At 39.5% G+C, this 7416-nt stretch overlaps 1 long non-coding RNA gene across 1 annotated transcript; it reads right to left on the bottom strand.

Annotated features, from left to right (window-relative positions):
* Window positions 1–1105: 1105 nt before the first annotated feature.
* Window positions 1106–4533, bottom strand: LOC135413841 (uncharacterized). Its single transcript, XR_010430427.1, has 3 exons — window positions 4391–4533; window positions 2945–3335; window positions 1106–1209 (listed from the first exon to the last, which is right to left on the bottom strand). It is a non-coding gene; the product is annotated as an uncharacterized LOC135413841 (long non-coding RNA).
* Between the last annotated feature and the right edge of the window lie 2883 nt (window positions 4534–7416).

Raw genomic sequence — 7416 nt, 5'->3', positions numbered from 1 at the left:
TGCTGCTCACACCACAGAATGAAAGAAGTATGCCTCAAGAAATGCAAGTGTGTTTGAGCGTGAGAGCCATATAGCCCGATTTGGCTACAAAAGAATCACGCTGGAGCCCTTGGTTTTGGAGGTCCACAGTGATTTCTTATTGTCTGTGATGATGATAGACTTCTCCATGGCCCTTCTTGAGCCAGGTCATTCTCTACATGTATCTTCACGACTCGCAGTGATGGGAAGCACATTGGGATAGTTAAATATCATCTAGCAGTGAGTGGGAAGTCTTAAAAATGGCCAGGTTTAGTGTACTGACTCCCGCTGAAGTCACTTCAAATTTCAAAAGCAACTTTTCAGTGAGATGAGTAAATGCAAAATGGGAAAACAGTATTCAGGAAGGAAACCTCAGACACAAGATTGTCAGACTTCAGTGAAGCAGAATAGAGTCACTTTGAGCTATGATTTTTTTTTCCTGTCCTCATCAGTAAGGATTCTTGGAAGAGAATAAAATGTTCCTAAAAACCTTAATGGGAAAAAACCAAACAATTCTCTTTGCAAAGCATGTTTGGTTCATACTCGTTCAACCATGCAAACATTTAATGAGTTCTGTGAAATCTTCATTCCTATCATTTCAAGGCTAGCAGATGTAGTCTTGGTAACTGAACCATGATTTAGATTCCCAGAAATCTGTGTCGAAATGGGAATCATATGAGCACTAGAGACACCAATAACGTGCATAAGCATACAAAGTACAAAATTATCAAAATACTACCAGAAATAAGCATGTGACAAATATAGATCTTGGAAGATTAGATAGGATCATCTCTATTGTTCATGAGAGCTATGACACTGACAAGTCTGATTGGAAAGGCTCATTTTCCACATGGTCCTTTACACTAAAAGTATGTGTTTTGCTATTTGGTCAGTACTTGCTCCTCCTAGAAATAAACATTTTGATTTGGGAGCTTAAAACTTCATTAATTGCTGTATAGTTTCAATTTTCTGCAGAGGACTGAGATTCTACTTGCTGCCATTCAAAACACAAATTAGCTACAGTGAGAAAAAATTATGGTCATTTGATTTTTCAACAATGAAGATCCTGCTATGTGCCTACCTGGTAAAAAATGTCCTTCTGGGTTGGACTTCCAGGATGCTTACAGCTTCAAGGGTAGGCACACTACTGTCTAACATTGATCCACAGGTGCAGTCTGCCAGGGAACTTTCCTGTTTATTGCAATGGAAATTGTTATTAATCAAAATATGTCTGGTTAAAATAAAGTTAAGTATTTAAAATATTTCTTTTAAATATGTTGAAATAGGAGAACAGGGGAAAAAAGCAGTACATGAAAAAAGATTCTGTGAAAAATTTAGAGATTAAGACTTGTGTTCATTCAGAGCATTCTAAACTGTAAACATTGTTTTAGAACAAAAAAATAAGTTTAAATTCATTGTTATGATTTTGTTCACTGAAGTTTAAATGTCTCATATTTGACAGAAATTACTTGTTAATATTTGGAATTACCACTAATTTTCTTCCTCAAAAATCTCAAAAAGAAAATACAATCTTCTAAAATAAACATTAGGTTTTTCAGATGCATACAATGACTCCATATTCTGCTGGAAAACATATCTAAGAAATAAAATGCACTTGTTATTTTACCCAGTGTTATTTGATCTATATTCAGAAAATTAAAATGGCACTGGTGCCTCAGAAAGGCATGTATTACTATTATCATGCATTAAGATTGAGTTAGCATCCCAAAACTCCCAGTCAGGACCAGACCATAGTGTAGTAGATTGTGTTAAAACACAGAATTGTATATGAGTACAGATTTTATGATGATTTAATGCTACTTTTTTTCCTGCACTGCAACGTCCAGAGGTTTTGTAGGTTTGTATAATCAAGGGAAAAAAGTAAATTAACTCAGTACTTAACTGTAGTAAACGTATCTCCACTCAGCAGTTGTTTCCTGTGTACCTGGGTGACTACATTATGCTGCAATTTTTTCCTAAAACAACATTAAATGGGATTTGCAGCCTTTTTCTGGAGAGTCTAAAGAAAATGGCTTCTGGCTTTGGCTAGGATAGACTTAATTTCTTCACAGTAGCTGGTATGGGGCCGTGTTCAGGATTTGTGCTGGAAACAGTGTTGATAATGCAGGGGTATTTCGGTCACTGCTGAGCAGGGTTTACACAGGAACAAGGTCTTTTCTACTTCTCATCCCACCCCACCAGCGAGGCTGCCAAGGGTGCACAAGGAGTTGTGAGGGGTCACAGACAGGACAGCTGACCCCACCCGACCCAAGGGATATTTCACACTGTATGGAGTCTGCTCAGCACAAACTGACAGAAGAAAGTACATTTGGAGTGACAAATTTGTCTTCCCAAGTAACTGTTACACATGATGGAGCCCTGCCTTCCTGGAGATGGCTGAACATCTACCTGCCCATGGGAAGCAGTGAATGAATTCATTGCTTTGTGCGTGCTTTACATATTTAACCGTCTTTATCTCAACCCACAAGTTTTCTCACTTATACTCTTCTGATTTCCTCCTTCATCCCACTGGAGCAGGGGGCAGCGAACAAGCAGCAGTGTGGGGTTTGGTTGCCAGCTGGGGTTAAACCACAACAAAATAATATGAAATCTCACAACTAAAGTACACTTTAGTTGTTATTTATTAAGGTGGTACTTCAGGATCTTGAGCACCAGTGAAAACAGCTAATGAATTAGTTCTTCCTTGCCACAGTCTGTCTCTGTTCTTAAAATCTGGCATTATAATCAATCAGTGAATGTGTTTGGATGAAAAAAAAGCACTTTCCCTTCTCTCTCTGCTGGATGCAGCTAGCAAGTACCTGGATGTTCCAGATCTTGAAAGATTTTTTTACTTTATAACAAAGGCATTGCTTAAATTTGGACTGGATTTTCACAAACATGCATCTACAGATAGATTGAGAGGTACCTTATATAAAACTACTCCAGTTACTCCAAACAGAGGAAATTGCTGTCTTGTCAGGCTGTCCATCACCCTTCTGGTATAAAGTGCCTGGTGTAATCCCTCTCTGGCTGACGTAAAATGAGTTAGTCTGAGGACAGGAAAGGTTATGCTGCCTTCTTGCTGATCTATGCTATATTATTTAGTATACTGTACGGGAAACTTTCAATTAGCTTTCATCATTCTTCTTTGGTGTTTTTCAGAGTTTTCTAAAAAATCTTCTTTCTTGTCTCTGCCCTAGACTTTTCTCTTTTCTTCTTTTTTTTCTTTTTTTTTTCCTTGATTTGGTGGGGCGAGGAGAGGGTGATGTGTGTGTGCATGAAGACTGGTATTCTCATTTTCTTTTGCTTTAGAAAAACTGAGGAGAAAGAACAAAACATTATTAGTATAGTCAATTCCTTCAGTGTAGCTATTACAGCCATCAAATATTTGCAGTTGTGATAACAAATTCACTGTTTTTCTGCAACAAAAGATCAGGTCTTGGTGGAGTGAGATTGTTGTTCCTGCTGCTACAATAGTGGTGTAGTGTGATTTTTATTTAGTGATTATTAAAAAGGAGGAAAAATGGGCTTGGAGCTTTCTAAGTGACCAGGCTGAAAGGAGCACATGCAGAGATATTTTTTATTGTAATAGTATCTAGAGATCCCAGTACTAAAAAGCGTGTCACTATGGCATAGCTTTGCTCACACATTGAGAGTGTTATCCAGTTCTAAAAAGCCAACAGGCCAAAGAGAGGAACACAGAAAGGGGCAGAACAGGCAGCAGAGATGCATGTCCTGGTGCCACAGAGCCCCAGTGCAATGGGCCAGGAACTGGTGCACATTGCTGCTCTACAAATAATGACAACTGTTTTTGAAGCTGCTTCTATGAGCTGCAAGCCTGTCTCCTGCTTGCAAGATGACATGAGGTATTAACTCACTGAAAAGCAATACCTCTGGCAGCACATAAAATGCAAATAATGAGCTCAAGCAGGAGGAAATTCAAGTAGCTTTATCCTCCCCCCAGTGCTGTCCTAGAGGAAGGAGAGGCCTCCAACGTCAGCAAACAGCCATCAGGGTGAGAGAGTGGCCAATGCTCTGCACTTCCCCACGAGCACCGGGATTTCCCAGAGTTTCTGCAGCACACAGAACGCTATTCCTTTGACACAAGGAACTGAGGGACAATCCTTGGATCTGGCTTACCCAGTGGATTTCTCGACCTATCAGAAAACCTTGGTGATCCTTTGGCCTTTTAACAGAGACAGCATAAAGCAGCCAGAACAAGGACAAGAGATCCAGACAGTTATGGTAAGTGGGAGAGCTGAAGGAATAGTTTTATAGTGTCCACATCTTACAGTGATAGGGGGCCAATTCCACCCACACCAGACCAAAAGCCACTGAACCATCAGTCTGACTCAGTAACAGTGTTGCTTACCTATGCTATGAAGCACGCATGCAGCACGTGAACTTGAAATGGCAGCACAGGCATCTTTCAATTCTTGATCTGTGGAACTTCTTCTCTTACCGGTTAGCGCTTTTCCAGGGTAATTTTAATCCAGGATAATCACTTTGCAGCTGAGAAAACAAACAAACAAACAAACAACCCCACTCAAACACCCAATATACTTACAAAACAAAAACTTAATCTCCCTGTGTATTGTGACTACTCTTGTCATGATGTCTGCCTTGCTCCAGCAATGACAGAGATCTCTGACCAAATCCAACAGGATATTCACCATCCCCAGCTACCCACCATCTTCCTTTATCAAATTACTTTTACTCACAGTCCAGATACTCCTCTCCATACTTGCAGAAATCATAATCCCTTTGCCCTGCTGGAATTTAAACATGCAATGCTGGCAGAAGTAACAGAAACAAATAACAAGCTGTGTGACAGAAAGCATCGTAACTGCAACTGATGTGTAAAGAGACCATCTCATGTCTTCCCATTCATATTTCCCACAAGTTTCTCATGCCTGACAATCTTGTTTTGATTAGAACAGCTTCCAGAACAGTCCCCACTGCATTTGTAAATGAATCCTTGAAACACACAAGTATCTCACTGATGCCAGGAGTCCGGTTAAATCCATTTCTTCTCTGTGGAATTCTGCGTAAGCTCTGAAACAACCAGCCATGGCAACTCAGACAAAAAACACAAGACAACTCTTTTTCAAGCTGTTTTGGGACTAAACAAAGGATCAGATAGATAATTACGTTTTAGAGAGTTAATGGAAAAACAGAATAGGAGGTGCCAAATCAGGGAAGATTAACTGGGTTATGTCCAGATTACACAGCTGATTGCTGGGGAGAAATGAATTGTGCTCACATGTTGGGAACATTCCTCTTGTCCTCACTTCTGCAACCAGACACAGACAACTCTTAACATATTTCTGCAGGTTTCTACAGAGTTAGATCTACAGGTCTGAGTACAAGGTGAGTGATAGAAAGAAACTTTAATAATCCAACTTCATGAAATTCTGTTCTGAAGCAGATCATGAAAGTAGAAACAGCGAGGGTGTAGTCCTTGAGAGAATAGAGCTGATCACAACACACAGGAAGCGGGAGAGATAGGACCTCACCTGGAATTTCATCAAAGAAAGGACTTTGGCACCATGAAGAAGGACTCAGCACAGTTACATAATTCTGTAAACTAGATTAAAATAAAATTAACTACTTGACTGGGGCCTAGTCCTGGAGGTCCCTCGGATCAGTCACCACTGAACTCTTCCACCCAAAACCTTTCTCTGACAGTTGAAGCTGTGCTGTTGAAGACTCCCAGGGTAGTCCCAGACAGCATAGGGAGGTACAGATTATGTTTACCATCCCAAGGTACCCTGCTCCTGTATCAAAAAGTCATATAAATAAAAATAAATAAAAACCTGTGTCACCGAGTTATTTCTCTTCAGGTAACCCAGGAACCTTGCTCATTGTTCTCAAATCCATTCCAAATGTCAGGCAGCTTTTTAAGACACTTAAAATTGAACCACTATTGAACATCTCTCCTGATGCATGCTTTGGACTGAGCTTGAAATACAAGCTGAAACTTGTCCCAGATGTGAGCCTAGATATTTGTATACTCAGACCAGAAGCTGTGAAACCTCAAGATAACTTGAACAATGTCCCATTCCAATGACTTCTATGTATTCTACTGTCTGTGGTACTAGGCATTTCATAAACACATTAGAAAGTAGAGCCATATGCAGCTTCCAAACTACAGAGTAGAGAAAGCATTAGAGGAAAACACATCCTGGACCTCTGATGCAGTGCACCATTCACTGGGCTATTTTTGTCTTTAAGCAAGTTTAAAAGCCCCAGCCTCGGTCTCTACCATAAAGTTCACAACTTCCAAGTAACCTGTAAGATCAGTATATAGGAAGAACTATAGAATATAAACAGTGACAGGACATGAAAAGCACATGGCACACAGGTCTAAGAAAGGATGGTCTGTTCTAATATATTATTTTTCTCTGTAAAAACTAAAATTTAAATTCAGCATTTGTGCTAAGCAATCGTAAAATTGTCACTACCCTAACAAAAAAGGCAGCTACATGGCAGAAATTTAGGCTGCTTACAGAGGAATATATTGCATTTGTCACATTTTAGAGGGACAATTAGCTTTCAGATTGGCTGAAAACCTATTTTCCTGAAGGTTGAGAAAACATATGTACCAAGTTATTCCCCAAACTGCAGCATTTACATGTTTATACAGTATCTTGACTAGAATGGGTAAATGATAAACAATTGCATACATCAGGTAGGAGAGAAAAGGCCTGTTTGATACATAGAAATTCTGAACATCTTCAAACTTGTAACCCAAAGCATGTCATTGATGAAGACATACCAATCACATAAACAGCAACAAAACAATACATGGAGATATTGTGAAGGAAATCTGAAAACACCAGGTGTTTTTTTTCTTCAGTCTCCTTAAGCCTTCAAGTTACTGACAAAATTTAATCACTTAATTAAATTAGATCAGGTTTTACAACTAATTTGGGGAATGCAATCATATTAGTCTATCACAAGCATGGGGTTTATTGCTGGCCAGAAGGCTCACAGTGAAGGAACCTTGCTTTGCTGCAATTACATGGGGTCTGCAAAGTGACAACAGAGATTGTGTTTCAGACTTTGGCACACCAGAGCAGAAGACAGACCCAGAAAACATCTCCAATGCAAGGCTCTCATCCCACCACTGGATCTGCTAGTATATCAACTGGTCCAAAATCATGGCTGCTGATTCTCTGGAAACTATATATTCCACAAAATACTGTTTCAATTTTGTTAACTCCTAAAACTCAACAACAACAAAAAAAATTTGAATGATTAGAAACTCCCTAGGAACTTGAAATTGATTAACAGAATGGATTTTCCTGTTCCCACTAATTCCAATCACAAAACAAACACCAGGACTTTCCACTGCAACTAAAAGAATATTGGACAGGGAGGAAGGTGTCCACAAAT

This window comes from Pseudopipra pipra, chromosome 4 (assembly GCF_036250125.1).
Source record: "Pseudopipra pipra isolate bDixPip1 chromosome 4, bDixPip1.hap1, whole genome shotgun sequence".
Lineage (NCBI taxonomy): Eukaryota > Metazoa > Chordata > Aves > Passeriformes > Pipridae > Pseudopipra > Pseudopipra pipra.
This window is presented reverse-complemented; position numbering and strand designations above follow the sequence as displayed.